Here is an 18833-nt window from a genome sequence, read left to right as displayed (position 1 = left end):
TTGTAGGGCCGAGATGGCCTGTTTCCATGCTGTAATTGTTATATGGTTATATGGTTAACGTGATAGGAAATTTGGAGGCAATAGTGATAGTGTGTACCATAAAAATAAAATGCAAGTACTTAAAAAATTACTGGTCCATATACAGTAAGTAGAAATAATACTATTTGGATCAAGTGACCCTTAATTTGTGGGTAAATTAAAGATAAAAATTGGCCACGGTCACAAACTTCCACCTCCTCAGAAGTGGATGTGGTGCCAGAACATATGTGTACTGCAAATATCACATACAAATTTAAGGAAGGGGAATAACGATAGAGTGTTCAGAAACCCTTTAGAGACCGTAATATGGGAGAAAATGATTTGTCATTTTGAAAGATATGACATAAACAAAGGCTGGTGTAGATTTATTAATGGCAATGGCATTTTTGACTAAATTGATTCAGTTCTTCGATGAAGCAATGGGGAGGGTTGATGAGATTAACACAGCTGATATTTTATTTATGGACAAGGCGTCGGACATGTCGCAAAACTGAAACTTGTAAGATTAAAAAGATGTGGAGGTATGGATATGCAACAGGTCAAGAGATGGAATGCCAAGAGTAGGTGAATAATCAGAACACAGTATGGCGCAATGGTAGAGTTGCTGCCTTGCAGCATTATAGCAAGGATTTGAAGGCTTTGGAGTGGGTATAGTAGAGACTTACCAGAAATGTAACCTGGATTGGAGAGTATTAGCTGTAAGGAGAGGTTGATCAGATTTGGATTATTTTCTTGGAATGCCAGAGGTTGATGGGGAACCTGATAGAAGTATATAAAATTATGAGAGGCATAGAAATGGTAGGCAGTCAGATCCTTTTTTTTCAAGGGTGGAAATGTCAAAGACTAGAGGGCATAATGTTAAAGTGAAAGGGGCAAAGTTTAAAGATGCAGGGCAAGTTTTTTGAACACAATGCCGGGGTGGTGGTGGAGGCAGATACGATAGTGGCATTTGAGAGGCTTTTAAATAGGTACATGGATATAGATTAAATGAAGGCTGATGAGATTAGTTTATCTTGGCATCATGTTCAGCATTGACATAGAAGCTTTAAAGTGATTAAAGCAAAATGGGCAAAAGAATGTAAGATCATAATACGGCGAAATATTATTTTCACTTTGATACAAGAAGGGAAAAGCTATTTTCTTTGTTTTAGAAACGGAAAGGATATTAAATATTAGTATTCATAAGAATTTTGAAGTTCCTGTAGCTGAAACACAGAGAATGAATATGCAATTATAACAAACGGGTATTGAAACAGCATATCTTTATTGCAAAAACACTGATGTCTCTGATTATATATTGCTCTAATTAAAGGTGAACTTGAGTGGTACCAGAGGTAGTGGAATAAAATGTCACTTGATTGATTCCTATGATGAGTGTTATAGTTAGTCCTATAACTAAATCGTATGAATATTGTGGATTTTATTTACTTATTCTACTTATTACAGAATAAAGAAACTTCTTCCTTCAGAATTTCTTAATGTTTGTCATTTTCTACCTCGGTGTCATGTGGTAGGTTAGTAAATGAATATATTCTGAATGAAATTGGTGGCATTTTGGGGGAAAATGGTATCAGGGAATATGTGAATAATGGTGTCAGGAAATATGTGAATAAAGCAAGAACATAGCTCCAAAGGTTCATCTGAGAGTTATTGAATGAACAGTTATGGGGCATTGGGTTTGTTGGCATTTGGAATGTACAGCCTGAAAGAGCAATGGGTGCTATTTAAATAAAACATCCAAAAATAATTAAATAAATACTTTTGGGGAAGAGAATCACCAACATATTGGGAAAGAGCAGTACAGAGTGTACAATAGTTATGCCAACAGTTTACCAAACTACCAATAAGGAGAATTACTATGCCTTGCCTTCGTGGGAATAAAGTGCATTTTGTCAATACTGTTATTGGCAATTTAGGATAATATTAAGACTATAGCAAAATACAGCAGAACAATGGTGAGATTTTAAAAAAGATTTGTGGATGGGAAGGAAATTTAGAAAAGTCATTATCAGGATGTAAAAAGCTAACAATAAAGACCTTGCAATAGAATCAACTTGCTGCTAGATATATCTAGCCAATGCAGAATATCAATTAATAAATCCAAAATGATATTGAACTAAAATAGTCGTCCATAGGTTAACAGTTAAAGATACATAATATTGGACTGTGCAATGTTCTTTAGAAACTACACTTTGAATATTTTTCGTTATCTTTAATCAAGAGAAATTTTAACTAGAGTGGGAAGCATTTGTTGAGAAACTTTGGATATAACTATTATTCATCCCCTTTAGCTCACAACGCAGACAAGTATAAGAACTAAGTACAGAAAATAGAAGCATGTGCTTTCTGGCAATGCAGTTGCATCTACTATTACTGATTTTTTTTAATGAGACTTTTTAAGTGTCAATCAGTCTTTGCGTGAGAAAATACTAATACACTTATTTTCTTAACACAATTAAAATGGCTTTAATTAATACAGCTATGTATTTGTAAAGTCCACACAAATTTCATATTTATTTAGAATTATTAATGATATCAATACATCCCAAAACAGTTCAGAACCAATTAAATACTTTTGGAGTATGATTACTATTATTAAAGTGAGATGCTTGGTAACAAATTTGTACATAGGAAGTGTAGATTGGCTACTTCATACTAGCCAATTATAGTGCTTGTTCGTAGTGGCTCCGCCTAGTATGTGCTTTATATTATCAAGAGCTTGCCTACGCTAGTTAGTATGAGTAGCTGCTAGGAAATGTAATGTCCTGCAGATCCTTGCTGTAAGTAGGGGTGGAAGATTGCAACCTTCACGTGGTCCGCCCTTTTCAACTAATGCAAACAACTCGACGTGCACAAACGGAAGATCAAATAGAACAAGTTGTCCTACAACTTTAGGTTGTGCACGCCACACGAAAGAAGAAGAAGCAGTAAGTAGATTTAATAAACATGTGTTGTATCTTGATATGTATCTTGATATGTGTTTGACTCAACTCATTACATGGTGCCAGAGAGTGAGCATTGCCCACTTCGTTCATGTTTATCTATTCGGGTCGCCGTCCTAATCCTCTGATCTTTGATTCTGACATTGCTGGACGCTGGCGTCTCTTCGAGTTCGACTACACTCATTATGCTCGCATTGTTCATCACAATGACCCCCCCCCCCCCCCCCCCCCCCCGATGTGTGAGCCTCTGTTTTGCTTAACTTGGCGGGACCTTAGGCAATAAATCATGCCGACAACTTCACATTTACGCCTGCTGTTCTGGATGATGACGGTCAGGTTCTGGTGCCTGCTGAAACGATCAACGACCCTGCCGTTTTGTTTAGAAAGTTCAGAGAGCTGTATGACCTGCCCTCAAACTACATTATTGAAAGGACCAAGTTTACAGCAGGTCGATGAACCGATTGAACGTTTTATTAGTTACTTAAAACACATGGCTGCACGCTGCCAATTTCGTGATTTACCTGATGAGCTCATCTATGACAAACATGTCGGAGGTATGCTTGATAGCAAGTTACGGGGTGAACTTCTTCCTAATACTGACCTAACCCTTAATCAAGCAGAGCATGCCTGTTGGATTGCTGAGATAACGTCTTCCCACACTGAGTCTGTGCCCTTCGTTCACCGTTCGCAGCATAGTGTTAATCTTAAAGACTACTACTCTCATAACACCCATACGGGGTCTACTGTTCGGTGTCAAAATTGCAATGATTTCCATGCTACAGTTCGAAGGGCACAGACTCAGTGTGGGAAGATGTTATCTCAGCAATCCAACAGGCATGCTCTGCTTGATTAAGAGTTAGGTCAGTATTACGAAGAAGTTCACTCCATTCTGTGTGGCTTAAGGGAAAACCTGTAATTTCTGCAAGAAGTTAAACCACTGTGCACGATGCTGCCGTTCCCGTGTGAAGCAAGCAGCTTCAAGGACGAGTCTGCACCTGCTACAACATGAGCTTGCTGATATTGAGTTCCAAGACCCTGACTTGCCATCCCCCGCTCCGTTCCCAGAAAGTGCAGATACCAGTTCTGCCATCCACTCTCTCCTCCCTTCATCTAACGAACAACTTGACCCTGAGGTAACCATGTTTGTGAATAACAGGCCTTTGATCGCGAAGGTTGATACTGGCGCAAAATGCAACGTCATCTCATTAACAGAGTTTAAAAAAAAACATAATGCTGAACGTATTGAAAAGGCCTCCGTCACGCTTCGGGCTTATGGGGGAGATGTTCTACACCCACTTGGACAAGCTGATTTAAAGTGCACCATAGACACGCAGACCCGTACCTTAAAGTTTTATATTGTTATGGGGGATTCAGAAATTTTGCTCTGTATCAATGCATGCCATGATCTAGGCCTGGTATACTTTGGCCTCGCTGTCCATCAACTCTTTCTAATTGACGAGCCCACTCAACAGGTGCTCTCTCAATACAAAGAACTGTTTAACGACGAGCTTGGCAAGTTGCCTATCAAAGACTACATTGTTGTCGTCCCCAAAATCACTCCTGTGGTCCGAGCACCACATCGTGTTCCGCATGCCATGCATGACAGAGTACACAATGAACTCAAGTGGATAGTCTCCATGGGTGTTATTGCTGAAGTTACTGACCCATCTGACTGGGTTTCCACCATGGTGGTCGTAACAAAGAAAAACAAGGAGGAGATCCGTATCTGCATAAACCCCAGAGAACTTAACACTGCCATCAAACGCCCGCATTACACAATTCGAACAATGGAGGAAGTTGCTGCTCTGATAGGCAACGCATCAGTATTCTCCATTCTAGATGCCAAAAGCACATTTTGGCAGATTCCATTGGACCCAGACTCGTCCAATCTCAGTACGTTCGGCACCAAATTTCTGAAAATGACCTTTGGTATCAACTCCGCCAGCGAAGTTTTCCAGCACACGATGGAACAATTGAGGTCGGTGGGGGCGCTGCAAGCCGGCAGCCCTGCCAGCAGCATGTTAGTTTTTTCTACTTTTTTTGTTTTTTTAGTGTGTTTTAATGTATGGTTTTAATGTTTCTCTGTGTGTTTTGTGTGGGGGATGGTGTGGGGGGGGAAACTGCTTTGGTCGCCTCCTCCACAGACAAACAACTTTTTCTATGTCGCCTCCCCCGTGGCCTAACATCGAGGATCGGTGCGACGTTTCCCGGAGATGTGCCCAGGTCTTCAGCTGCGGGCGCAGCGTGGACTCTCGTCATGAAGCGGGCGAGCCCTCGCAGGAGCTGGCCCGCGGCAGCCTGAAGCCGGGGTCTGCAGAGCTCTAGCTGGCACGGTGTCCTGGGCCTGGGATCCCTCGTTGGGGACCCGGGAGGGGAAGAGCTCCGACCACCGGCCTGCGGCCAACTTTTACCGCGGGAGCGGCTTGGACTCGCGGGAGCGGGGTCCCTCGCCAGGGACCGCTAGAGAGGAGCTCTGACCGCTGGCCTTGCGGTGCATCTGGCTGCGGCGCGGCGGGAACTTTAAATCTTCGACCGCCGGCCTGCGGCTTACACCAACCTGAAGCTGCGGTCTCCGGTGGGGAGGCCCCATTTCAGGAATTACCTGGACTTTTACCTGGCTACTCATCTGGATGCCCACAGCGGCAGCTGCGGAGGGTTGAGAACCCGACCACGGGGGGAAATGGAGGACTGGCCAAATTTTGTGCCTTCCACCACAGTGATGAATGCTGTGGTGGATGTTTATTTTAAATTCTTATTGTGTTTTTGTGTGTTCTTTTTCATTGTACTGCTGCTGGCAAATTCATTTCACTTGCACTTTATGTGCAAGTGACGAATATGTTGTTGTTGTTGTTGTTTGCTGAGTACCCATGCGCTATCATTGTTGATGACATTCTCTTTACGGACGCGATTTGGCTGAACATGACGCTAATCTGAAGAAAGTACTTGACCGTGCCAAAGACATTCAGCACAAACTCAATCCCCTGAAGTGCAAGTTTCGAGTTCCAGAAGTTACTTACGTCGAACATGTTTTCACAAGTGACGGTCTCAGACCAGACCCATCAAAAGCTGCAGCTATCAACGAACTGCCGGTTCCTGCTGGTGTCGTGAGCATACAAAGGTTCCTTGGAATGGTAAACTACCTGGGGAAATTTATTCCCAACCTCAGCAACATATCTGCCCCTCTGCGAGAACTGACACAAGGACGCTGCATGGTCCTGGTATCCGCAGCACCAAAGAGCTTTTGACACTCTCAAATTGCAGCTGGCTAACGCACCTACTCTCACCTACTTTGCTTTGGAGTTACCAGTAACGCTCACCTGCGATGCGTCCCTGTATGGACTTGGTGCTTCGTGCCTGCAGACCACTACCGACGGCGATTTCAAGCCTGTTTCATACGTCTCTCGTACACTAACTGACACTGAACAACGTTACGCCCAGATCAAAAAAGAATTGCTCGCAGTGGTTTTCGCCTGCACGAAATCCAAAGACTTTGGGAAGTCTGTGACTATAGAAACTGTCCACCAGCCGCTGGCTACTATTTTGTACAAACCCATCCACGCTGCCCCAGCACGACTACAATGAATGATGATGCAACTGCAGCGATTTGATTTCAACATTGTCTATAAGGCTAAGACATGCACATAGCTGACACGCTATCAGGAGCCCCACGCAAAACCAACAAACAACAACTCTGAACAGGACCAATTCTCAGTAATGAAGGTATTGTATGTTCCGACTGATTGCTTCAGCAGCCTAGCAGAACACACGGCTGCTGATGAGACTTTACAATTGCTGTCTGCACTCATCTGGCGTGGCTGGCCAAATAAACAACACAACACCCCATTCGCAACCCGCCCATACTTCCTGGTTCACGACGAATTGGTATTATAGGACGGGATTATACAGCACCCGGTCCCTCCTCTCCCGTGATCCACGTTATCCACTGACATATTTGAATGGCATGGGAAACACTATCTGGTTCTTGTTGACTCTTACTCGGGCTGGTTCGAAATTGACTTACTTCAAACCATTACTACTAGAGCGGTTATCGAGAAGTTGCAGAATCACCTCTCCGCGCACGGCTCCCCTGCACGTATTCTGTCCGACAACGGCAGACAATTCACCAGCCAAGCTTTCAAAAACTTCGCGAAACAATGGGACTTTCGACATATTACCAGCAGCCCTGAGTCCCCGCAGTCCAACGGACTCGCCGAACGTGCTATCCGAAGCGCAAAACAACTTATGGAGCGGTCCTACCTTGCAAAATCGGACGTATAGCTGGACCTGCTCAACCTAAGGAACATTGCACGGGATCCCATACTGGGTTCCCCAGCCCAACGACTGATGTCTCGCCAAACCCGTGCTCCCCTGCCTGTGTCCCAGCAGCTTTTGCAGCCGCAAGTTCGTTCCCCGCCTGCAGTCCAGAATCAACTACAATTCAAATGTGATACACAGAAACAAATCCAGCAAGCCACTTAAACCCCTCGCACGTGGACAAGTGGTCCGTCTCCAGACCAACAAGGGCCATGCACGTCTGGGTCACATCTACGGCCCTGCCAAAGAACCGCGCTCTTATCTGGTTGAAGCGGACAGAGCCATCTACAGACGCAACCGTCAACATATCCTTCTGGTGAAGAGCCGCGACCTGCGATTCCGCATCCAGATGTCTCGCGTTTTGTATACCCTCCCACGGTCGATCGCGCGACCCCGCTGCCAACAAGCGTTTCCACCGCGTCCTCCCCGTGGCGTTTGCCGACCAGCTCACCTATCTCATCACCCTCCCTGCCTGTTGGGTCGCCGGTCGGTTCCCCAATTCCCTCCCCGGTATTTTCTCCAGTGAAAGGAGGCGAGGCGGATTCGTACCGCACACGGGCCGGATGGGTTTGTAGGCCACCCATTAGATATGGTGATTTTGTGTAATTTTACAAACTTTCCCAAATTTGTTATTAACAGTGACTCCGCCTAGTATGTGCTTTATATTATCAAGAGCTTGCCAACGCTAGTTAGTATGAGTAGCTGCTAGGAAATATAATGTCCTGCAGATCCTTGCTGTAAGTAGAGTTAATAAAGATGTGTTGTATCTTGATATGTGTTCGACTAAACTAATTACAGGAAGATTTCACGAACAGCAATATAATAAACGATCATAACATCTGTTTAAGTTGATGATAGTTAAAAATATTACCCAGGATAGTGGTAAGAACTGTTCTGAACGTCTTCAGGCTACTACCTCAGGATCTTCTACGTTCACCTCTGACTGTGCATAGCCTCAATGAAAGAGGGCTTCTCTCACCCTTTGCTTATACACATGGCCTTCTGATGCAAAGATAAGAGTGCTACCTTTGGGCCAAGCCTGACATAGTAAGTATCATGTCTCAAGGACAGATTTTGAGGTATCAGTTAAGGTCATAATTGCTCAACTACTTTGTTTCCTGTTTTCATGACTATTTTACATATTTAATAATTTTATAAAGGATGCATTGGCACGTATTGCAACTGTTCTCTGAACTTAGTATGGGTCATTGCATAAATACATGTGTTTGTACAGGAACTCAGTCGTTGTAAAATATCTCTTGTATAGCAAGGGATCTGTGTATACATCTGGCATCCATCTATCTATCTATATCTATATTACTAAAAGTCTGATCTTGACCACTTCCTGTTCTATATATTGATTTTAGAAAAAACGCTGCCACTTACGTCTGTGATTTTTGTCCATCTTACTCAGTCCCCCTCCACTGCGCAGGACAAGAGGTTTTTTTCCATCGATGAAAAATATGAGATTAGTATTTAAAAGATGTTGAGATTCTCTCTCTTGAAGGCCACGCCTCTTCCGGAGGAACTATAAAACCCGGAAGTGTTAAGTGCCTCTGTCAGTCTCTGCAAGATGGGGGAGCAAGAGGGTCACGTCTTTCAGTCTGAGCTGTGAATAACACTGAACACATGTCTACTAAACTGTGAGTGGTTTTACTGACCTGTCAGTGCCTTTAATGTGGTTTGAAAATATGGTTTGGAAATGCTTAAGCTGTGTTGCCTTTGGTTTGGAAATGCTAAAGCTGTGTTGCCTTTGGTTTGGAAATGCTAAAGCTGTGTTGCCTTTGGTTTGGAAATGCTAAAGCTGTGTTGCCTTTGGTTTGGAAATGCTAAAGCTGTGTTGCCTTTGGTTTGGAAATGCTACAGCTGTGTTGCCTTTAGTTTGGAAATGCTAAAGCTGTGTTGCCTAATGAAAGTTGCCTTGCCAAATTAAAGTTGCCTCGCCCTTCTATATAATTAAAAGTCTAATCTTGACCACTTCCTGTTTCCACTTTATATTGATTTAAAAAAAACGCTACCACGTACGGCTGTGATTTTTGGCCATCTTAGAGTCCCCCTCCGCTCATCAGGTGCCAAGGATTTTTACCATCGATGAAAAATAAAAGAGTTATTAGTTGAGATTCTGTCTCCTGTCAATCACGCCATGAAGGCCATGCCCCTTCTGGTGGGAGGGACTATAAAACCCAGAAGTGTGGGCGTGGCTCAGTCTCTGCAAGATGGAGGAGAGAGTAGTCACGACTCGCTGTCTTTATTGGCCTTGCACCGTGCTTGAAATTGTATGAAACTGCACTTGAATTTGGTGGCCTTGCACTCTGCTTGAAGTGGTAAGAAACTGCACTTGAATTTGGTGGCCTTGCACCCTGCTTGAAATGGAATTTCAAGGAATAGCACGTGAGTCAACTGTCAGCCCACGAGCCGTGACTGAGTGAGCTGCCAGTACAACAGGCTTGGGTGACTGAGCCGCCAGCCCAAGAATCCATTCGGCCCACAATGTCCATACTAGCCCTCTGGAAACCAGTCCCTTCAGCTCACAACACGCATACTAGCGCTCCAGAAAGCCCCCCCCCCCCCCACTGGCCACCAATATTGGAGTTGGTGGAGAGGTGGAATCTTGCGTTGGGGGACCAGCCCTCCCGTGTGATGCTGGTACCCAACGGGTCCCACTTAGTCTAGTATATCTCTAGAATTATAAAACTCTGATATTGAAAGTGTGTGTGTTTTTTTAGATATTCTAAAAAAAACGACACGCTAACGGTAAGATTTTTACATATTCCGGTAGAGATTTATCCTGTGGACTCCGAAATGGTCCATTATTCATGCAATTAATCCATTATTTCTCGAGTTATTAATCAAAATGTTCACAAATCTGAAGAAACTTTTATAAGTAAACCGGCTGGCTTTGGCTGATGAAGTCACAATGGATCTGCCTGCCTGCTGTTTTTGCTCGCCCCCCCCCACCCACCCCTCCTACCTTCCCCGTTATTCAAAAGTCGGGCCGTGGACTGAAGACCAAAGATTATAGCTGAAGACTGTGGCGGCCTGTTCCACGCACTGCGAGTGAAGAACGAGCAAGTCAGGCCCTGTACAAGAGCTCTCAGGTCCGTCTCGGGTATGAACAGTCTTGGGTCGGGTCCCTCTTCCCCCTCTTCCCCCTCTTCCTCCTCTCCCCCCTTCACCTCTCCCCACCCACATCTCCCCCCATCCTCCTCTCCCCCCATCCTCCTCTGCCCCCCTCCTCTCCCCCCTCCTCCTCTCCCTCCATCCTCCTCTGCCCCCCTCCTCTCCCCCCTCCTCCTCTCCCCCCCTCCTCTCCCTCCCTGGCCTCTCCTCTCTCCGCCTTCTCTCCCCCACTCCCTCTCCCCCTCTCTCCTCAAGATGTGGCAAGTGGTGGGATCACGTTGGAGGTGGTGAAAATGTCGGAGGATTATTTGTTGTACAACTAACCGAATGGACGCGATGCCGAAAAGCCAAATAACGGACATGACGTCTACAGTGACGCGATTTGTCCGAGACAATATTAGTGATTGGTCCAGATCCCCGCGTCCATCACATCACTGGCCAGGGGAGACGGGAGGTTGGGGAGGATTTTTTATTTTCCTTTGCCGCTTTTGGACTGCCAAAGATTATAGAGCAGATAATGTTTGTGAGCGATGATCTACCACGGTGCTTGGGGTTAAGAGGCTGGAATCTCTAAGAGGCTGCAATGGATGATGATGCAGCTTCAGAGTTTCGATTTTACCTTAGTCTACAAAAGGGGCAAGGACATGCATCTGGCTGACATGTTATTGAGAGCCCTGCGAACAACAGCCGTCTGAAAATGACCAGTTCACAGTAATGATGGTGTCGTACGTACCTACAGAATGCCAAAGCAACCTGGCAGAGCATACGGCTGCGGATACAACTCTACGGCTACTGTCCTCAGTCATCCGGCATGGCTGGCCGGATAAACAATATCACACCCCACTTCCTAATCACCCATACTACCTGGTTCGTGACGAACTGGTACTGCAGGACGGTGTCATAATCAAGGGTCACAAAGCAGTCATCCCAGCTGCTGTATGGGACAAATACTTTGATGCCCACCATAGGGGGCCACCACGGCATGGAAGCAACCTTACTACGTGCAAAGAGCATGTTTTTCTGGCCCAGAATGACCGAATTTGTGCGCTAGAAAGTTCAAGCTTGCGTCGTCTGCAACAGTCTGATGCCACACCAACAGAAGCAGCCCCTGCTCTCACACCCTGTTCCTCCTCTGCCTTGGATCATGCTTACTACCTTGCCAAATCCAATGTCTACTGGACCTGCTCAACTTAAGAAACATCGTCCATGATCCAATATTGGGGTCTCCTGCCCAACGCCTGATGTCCCGACAGACCCGTGCTGCACTGCCTGTGCCTCAACAACTGCTGCAGCCACAGGTTTGCTCACCACTTGCTGTACAGAAACAACTCCAGCTGAAACGCGATACCCAAAAGCGATTTTTCGATAAGTCCAGCAAACCAGTTAAACCTCTCCAGTGGGCAAGTCATTCGACTTAAAACTAAAAAGGGCTATGGCAATTTGGGTATCATCCACAGTCCAGCAAAAGAGCGGGACTCATACCTGGTGAGTGCCGATGGAGGGATCTAGAGACGCAAACGAGAACATTTCTTTCCTGTGAAGGAACCATGTCCTGCTGTTTCGTATCCTGATGCAACGTGTCCGATCTACCCATCTACTGATGGACTTTCTCTTCCCTCACGCCCTGCAGCTGGAAACCAACCTTTGGTTGTGTCTCTGGCTCCCTCACCACCACGTTCGGTGCCCCGCTCGCCTGCCTTGCCATGTTTGTCCCCCGGATCAACAGTGCTCTCACCTCATGGAACCCCGGCAATCTCGCCGGTGAAATGAGGAGATGAGGATCTGTACCGTCCGCGCGTGGGACGGTTTTGTAGGCCGCCCCTTGGATACAGGGATTTTGTTTGAACTATTTGTTCTTCCCTGTATGCGTTTTGGTTACTGTATTATTCAGTCAGCACCTATTAATGTGCTTATTCATATATATCACTTTATTTTAGATCTCACTTTTTATACTTACAAGGAAAATGTGGATTGGTTACTTTACATACTAACCAATGTAATGCTTTATTATTATAAGCTCCGCCTACTGTCACACTATTCATATTATCGCAACCCGATATGTGCTGCCAGTCAGTGCTGCTATACCAGATCAGTGAGTATGTTTGATTCACTCAACAGGCTGTTTGATCTAATGTTTTGATTTCAGTGCACAGTATTTTTCTTTTCACTGTCTTGTACAATTAATGTATAATGTATGTTTTCATGTGTTGTCTATGTGTGCCTGCGATGCTGCTGCAAGCAAGTTTTTCATTGTTCCTGTACCTCAATACACTTGCGCATCCGAAAATAAACTTGACGAGAACTGGAGACCATAGACTATAAGTGGTTGTCAAAAGAAACAGGGATGTCGCGATGAAAAAACTTAATGAGTAACTAGAATCTGAATCCAAAGCCTGACGAGGTAGAAGGAGCTTTAATCGTGTTTTTTTATATGCGATTTGGTAAGCATCTGAACTGAAACAGGTTATGGGAGATACATAAACACTGGCAGTAAATCGACTGCTCTTACAGAAATCATATGGACAGCAGACACTCCACCTCTCCCATCCCACCATCAGTCGAAACCAGTTACATAATTCCATACAACGCCTCCACGGGGTCTATATTCCACAGAGATACAAAGAGTACTTGTGAATAGACACAAAATGTTTGAGTAACTCAGCGGGACAAGCAGCGACTCTGGAGAGAAGGAATGGGTGACGTTTCGGGGCGAGACCCTTCGTAAGACTGAACTGAACTCTCGTCGGTGAGAGTACTTGTGATTGTCTGAAGAAGGATCTCTACCCGAAACGTCACCCATTCCTTCAATCCAGAAATGCTGCCTGTCCCGCTGAGTTACTCCAGCTTTTTGTGTCTATCTTCAATGTCAGAGTTAAATAAAAATCAGAGTGCTGGAGGAACTCAGCGGGCTAGGCGGCATCTGTGGAGGGAACGGATTAGGAGCTGTTTCAGGCCAGGGGTTTTCTTCAATAGGAAGGAACTGCGGATGCAGATGTCTTTGCAAAACGCCAAATGATTCCGGGAAAAAAAAAGAGAAAGAGAGAGAGAGAGAGAGAGAGAGAGAGATCGATATCTTTGGCAGTCCAAAAACAGCAAAGGAAAATTAGGAATCCCCCCACTTTCCCATCTTCCCCGGCCAGTGACGTGATGGACGCAGGGGGCTGGACCAATCGCTGACAAGGCTCTGGGACAAATCCTGTCCCTGGAGACGTCATGTCCATTACTTGGCTTTTTGGCATCGTGTCCGTTCAGTTATTTGGCTTTTCGGCGTTGCGTCCGTTTGGTTATTTGGCTTTTCAGCGTTGCGTCCGTTAGGTAATTTATCTTTTCAGCGTTGCGTCCATTTGGTTATTTGGCTTTTCGGCGTCATTTCCGTTCGGAATCATGGCTTCCACTTCTTCGCTTCTGCTTCTCGTCCTTCGATGCCCCGTCCATACACGATAAAGTATCGTGAAGTGCTGGAGAAGTTTGTGAAGCTGAGGGCAGAAGTCCTGAGAACTGGCAGAACATGTCCAAGGATCTGAGGGTAATAGACGGATAGAGAAAGCAAAGGCTGCAGAACTTTAGATCATCATTGAACTGAAGGGGAGAACTGGTGGGAGTCAGGATGGAAAGACTTACATTTTTGCATGACCTCAGGACCCCCAAGTGCATCACAGCCAAGTGTGTGATTGAAATGGAGACACACCAATATTGTATTAAATTCAGCAGTCAGTTTGTGGAAAGCAAATTCCCAGATACAGGACTGCGATTCAACATAACATTGGGAATGCTCCTCTATGTTTCTCTAAAACAGTGCCATGAGACCTTCAGCTGAACGAGAGAGTAGATGAGGCTGAAACATAGCATCATCCAAATGATGTCGAGACCATTCTTCAGACCTGAAGACTGAGTCTGAAGAGTCTCAACTCGAAATGCCACCCATTCCTTCTCTCCAGAGATGCTGCCTGTGCCTCTGAGTCACTCCAGCTGTGGAGGGATGAACATTGTCCCACACCTCCGCTCCACCCAACCCACAGCCCATCATAGTGCGGCCGCACGGGGGAGACGAGGCGGAGAGTGGCCGTGGGAGAGTGGGGGCTGTCCCGACGGATGCGCACCTTCGGCCGCTTACAACTTGGTGCTTGGGTTCAGATTGCCCAGTCACCTATGGCTTGTGTGGGAAAATGACCCCACTCTCCCGTCTCCACCAGCGGTGTGGGACAATGTTCATCCCTCCACAGTGATGTGATGGACGCGGGGGTCTGGACCAATCGCTGACAAGTCCCGCCCCCAGCAACGTCATGTCCGTTATTTGACTTTTCTGTTGAGCGGCATTCGATTCGTTGGCTTGTAGGCGACGTCGCCTTTCGGGTAGGTGGCGTTTCGGCAGAGCAGCCATTCGGTAAGCTTGCTTTTAGGCAACACAGCCTTTCAGTTAGTTGGCTTTTAGGCATCCCGCCCTTTCGGTTAGTTTGCATTTAGGCGTCCCACCCTTTCGGTTAATTGGCGTTTCGGCTTCATTTCCATTCGGTTATTTGGCGTTTCGGCCTCGTTTCCATTCGGTTATTTGGCTTCCACTTCTTTGCTTCAGCTTCTCGTCCATCGGCGCCATGTCCGGGTACCCAGCAAACCACCAATTCTGCCTTAGAGCATCTGACAAGGTTGCATTCCACTGGGTACTGCAGTCAATGAGATATGTTTGAAGCTAAAGAACGATATAATGTGGAAAGTACAATGGCCAATTTATGAATAAATTCCTACATTTTGCAACATTATAGTGATCAGTCTCTTTTTTATAATAAAACTGATGAGCTATAAATCTTGGTCATGCTCTTCTTCAAAATAACTCCACGGGATCATCGACCTCAGCTTTGAAGCTCAGCGAGGGACGCAACCTCACAAAAGATAAATCCTGAAAATAAAGGTCTTTTTTTTTTTTACTGGCTGCCAGTGATTAGTGGAGTTGTATATTGTATATTAATGATTTGGATAAGAAGGCTTTGTGGCCACGTTTTCGGATACAAGAATAGGTGGTGCGGCAGGTAGTGTAGAAAAAGCAAGGACTCTGCAGAATGACTTGGGAGAATGGCCAGAGAAGTGGCAGATGGAATATAGTGTAGCAATGTGTGGAGTCATGCATTCTGTTTGTAGGAATAAAGGCGTAGACTATTTTCTAAATGAGGAGAGATTTCAGAAATTGGACGTGCAAAGGGACTTGGGAGTGCTGTTGCAGGATTCCCAAAAAGTTAATCTGCAAGTCGAATCAGTAGTAAAGAAAGCAAACGCAATGCCAGAATTCGAGAGGGCAAGAACACAAAAACTGGGATGTAATGCTGAGGGTCTATAAGGTGCTGGTCAGGCCACATTTGGAGTATTGTGTGCAATTTTGAGCACCGTAACTGAGGATGTGCTGGCTCTGGAGAGGGTCCAGAGGAGGTTCACAAGAATTATTCCAGGATTGAGTGGGAGAACATACGATGAGTGTATTGATGGCACTGGGAATGTACTCGCTGGAGTTTGGTAGAATGAGGGGGATCTCATTGAAATGTACAGAATAGTGAAAGGCTTGTATAGAGTGGATGTGGAGAGGATGTTTCCAATAGTGGAAGAGTCTAGGACTAGACCTCATAGCCTCAGAATTAAAGGGTATTCTTTTAGGAAGGAGATGAGGAGGAATGTCTTTAGTCAGAGGATGGTGAATTTGTGGAAATCTTTGCCACAGTAGGCTGTGGAGGCTGTTAATGGATATTTGAGAGGCAGAGACAAAAACACCACCTCAAGTTCTGGGTTGAATTGTGCAGCTCTCCCACTATGATTTAATAAACTTCAGGATTGCCTTAAAGGGATATTTTTATGGCATGTATCACCTCCTCCCAGAACATCATCTGAGTGTGCATAAATTGAGTTTAGTTTGGTTTAGTTTAGTTTAGTTTTGAGTTACAGCCCAGAAACAGGCCCTACAATCCCCCAAATCCGCACCGACCAGCCTTTCCCGCGCACTAACACTGTCCTACACGTTAGGGGCAATTTACAATCTTCACTAAAGCTGTACATCTTCGGAATGTAGGGGGAAAATGGAGCACCCGGGGAAAACCCACGTGGTCACGTGGTGAACGTACAAACTTCATACAGACAGCACCCATAGTCAGGATTGAATCCGGATTTCTGACGCTTTAATGCAGCTGCTCTACCGCCACACCACTGTGTCATCCGGTGTTGATCTAGCAGCCGAATAACTGACTCATTGTTCCCATCTGCCACCAAAATCAGATCCAAACCGTAACTCATAAAGTCCATTAATTTGCTATAATTGACAGAATGATTCTTTATCTCTGGGTCGTCCTTTCCCTTCCCGCTCCGCTGCCCCCTCAGTTTCCTGCGGACTATACTGGCCATCAGGATGTACCTGACAGTGACAGTATTGAGCAGCAGGATTTGCATGAAGGGGACGACGGGTTAAAATGCGGTGCCCCCAGACAAAGGCTGCCCACACCGGCGAAGTTATGAAATCAAATGATGTCCTGCAGAAGTCTGACCTGTACCTGAAGTACCAGGGGATGTTGGTTAACACGCTCAGCACACTCACTACTGCAATAACGATGGCTGCACCTTTCTCAGTGCAGTATCTTGTCTTCAGTTTCTGGAAGCAAATAGCCACCATATGGTCGAAGGTGAAGGCAACAGTGAACCAGAGGGAGCAAGCCACGGACATGTAACCCATGGTATATACGATGTTACATTCAGGAAGGAAATACAATTAATATATGTGGTGAGAATGACTTGAAATCTGTCGATCCACTATTGTCATTGCACAAAATACCAGGTGACAGCTTTAGAGAGTCCACACCATCCATGTGATAGTTTTACAATTGCGACCACGTTGGCTGTGAATTTAAGAAAAGCAAACACCATTAATTTGACAAATGAAAGGAAGCAGGAGGAGGCTTTGTTAACTTGCTAGTTTAACAGTTGACATGAAGGACATGGGCTGTCAAAATGGGCAGACAGGTAAAGTGCAAATGAAAGACAAGCTGTAACGAGATTGGAATTGGATTAACTGGTGCAATCAAATTCTTCAATGTGGACTCAAAAGTGTGTAATGAGATTTCCATCTTTTACCTGTAATTTTATACGGCTTGGTTGTACTCGTATGGGATAATTTGACCTTGATGCAACAAACAAAATGTTTCACTCAACTGGGTACGTATCAACAAAACAAAACAAGATTTATACCACATATGCAGAAAAAACATTGCAATTTCATATATACTCAGAATCATGTGAAAAAAAATCTGACAATAGATTAAATACAAAATGCTGGAGTAAAGCCCCTGTCTCACGGTGCGAGTCCACCCATGAGTGATCCCGAGTGAAAGAAAAAATCAAACTCGTGGTTTTCTACGAGAATCCAAATTTATGCTCACGAGTTTAAACGAGTTCCCACGTGTATGTCTAAGTTTGCCGTTTACTTCTCATTTCTGCGATGTACCAAATTCCTCTCCCGAGTTACCAAGTTCCTCTCCCAAGTTACTCTTAAGCCAACAACGACTACCGACGTGTGGAAAAATCATCACATGGTAAAAATGATGCCATGCAGTTTTTTTTCACTATAAAAAGCCTCCCATGTTTAAATTTCTTAGGGTTACGGAATCAAGGGATATGGGGAGAAAGCAGAAACTGGATACTGATTTTGGATGATCAGCCATGATCATATTGAATGGCAATGCTGGCTAGAAGGGCCGAATGTGATCACTTCCATTATGTAGAGAGTCTCAGAATGTTAATAGAGATTCCATTCCGTTTACATTGCGCTTTGTGCTGGGATCAAATCTTAGCCCAAAGTGTACATTAGGCTGCGAGGATTAATGTCAAAACTTCAAATTATTTAAAAGAGTGTTTTATCCGAACAACGGATCAGGGCAGATGCCAGCCCCTTTAAACATCACGGACAGCTCAGTGTGAAGTGGTGCTGGAATTATATATGTGAAATAGTCTTGGGAATTTTATTATTGATCCTAAATGCTCTATTTAAATTATAGATCGTTTAGTTTGTTGTGAAGTGGCGCCGGATTTAACGCCTCAGTCTATTAAAATTGAATTATCTCACTGAACGAAAACATGCAATATGTTTCCAGGCAAATATCCAGTGGTTGAGAATTAAAGAGCAGTCATTTTAAACGGGCGGTTGTAGTCAATAATAGGGTAACCGAATGATATTTATTCATTGCTAGAGAGGACGATGTAAACGTGAGGTTAGTGAGCAGCCTCTAACATTAACCGCTCCTCGTACTGTTCTGTTGTGTAGGAAGGAACTGCAGATGCTGGTTTACCTCGACGATAGACACCAAAAGCTGGAGTAACTCAGAGGGTCAGACAGCATCTCTGGAGAGAAGGAATGGGTGGCGTTTTGGATCGCGACTCTCCCGGTTGCTACCT

The sequence above is a fragment of the Amblyraja radiata genome, chromosome 8 (assembly GCF_010909765.2).
Source record: "Amblyraja radiata isolate CabotCenter1 chromosome 8, sAmbRad1.1.pri, whole genome shotgun sequence".
NCBI classification, from domain to species: domain Eukaryota; kingdom Metazoa; phylum Chordata; class Chondrichthyes; order Rajiformes; family Rajidae; genus Amblyraja; species Amblyraja radiata.
This window is presented reverse-complemented; position numbering follows the sequence as displayed.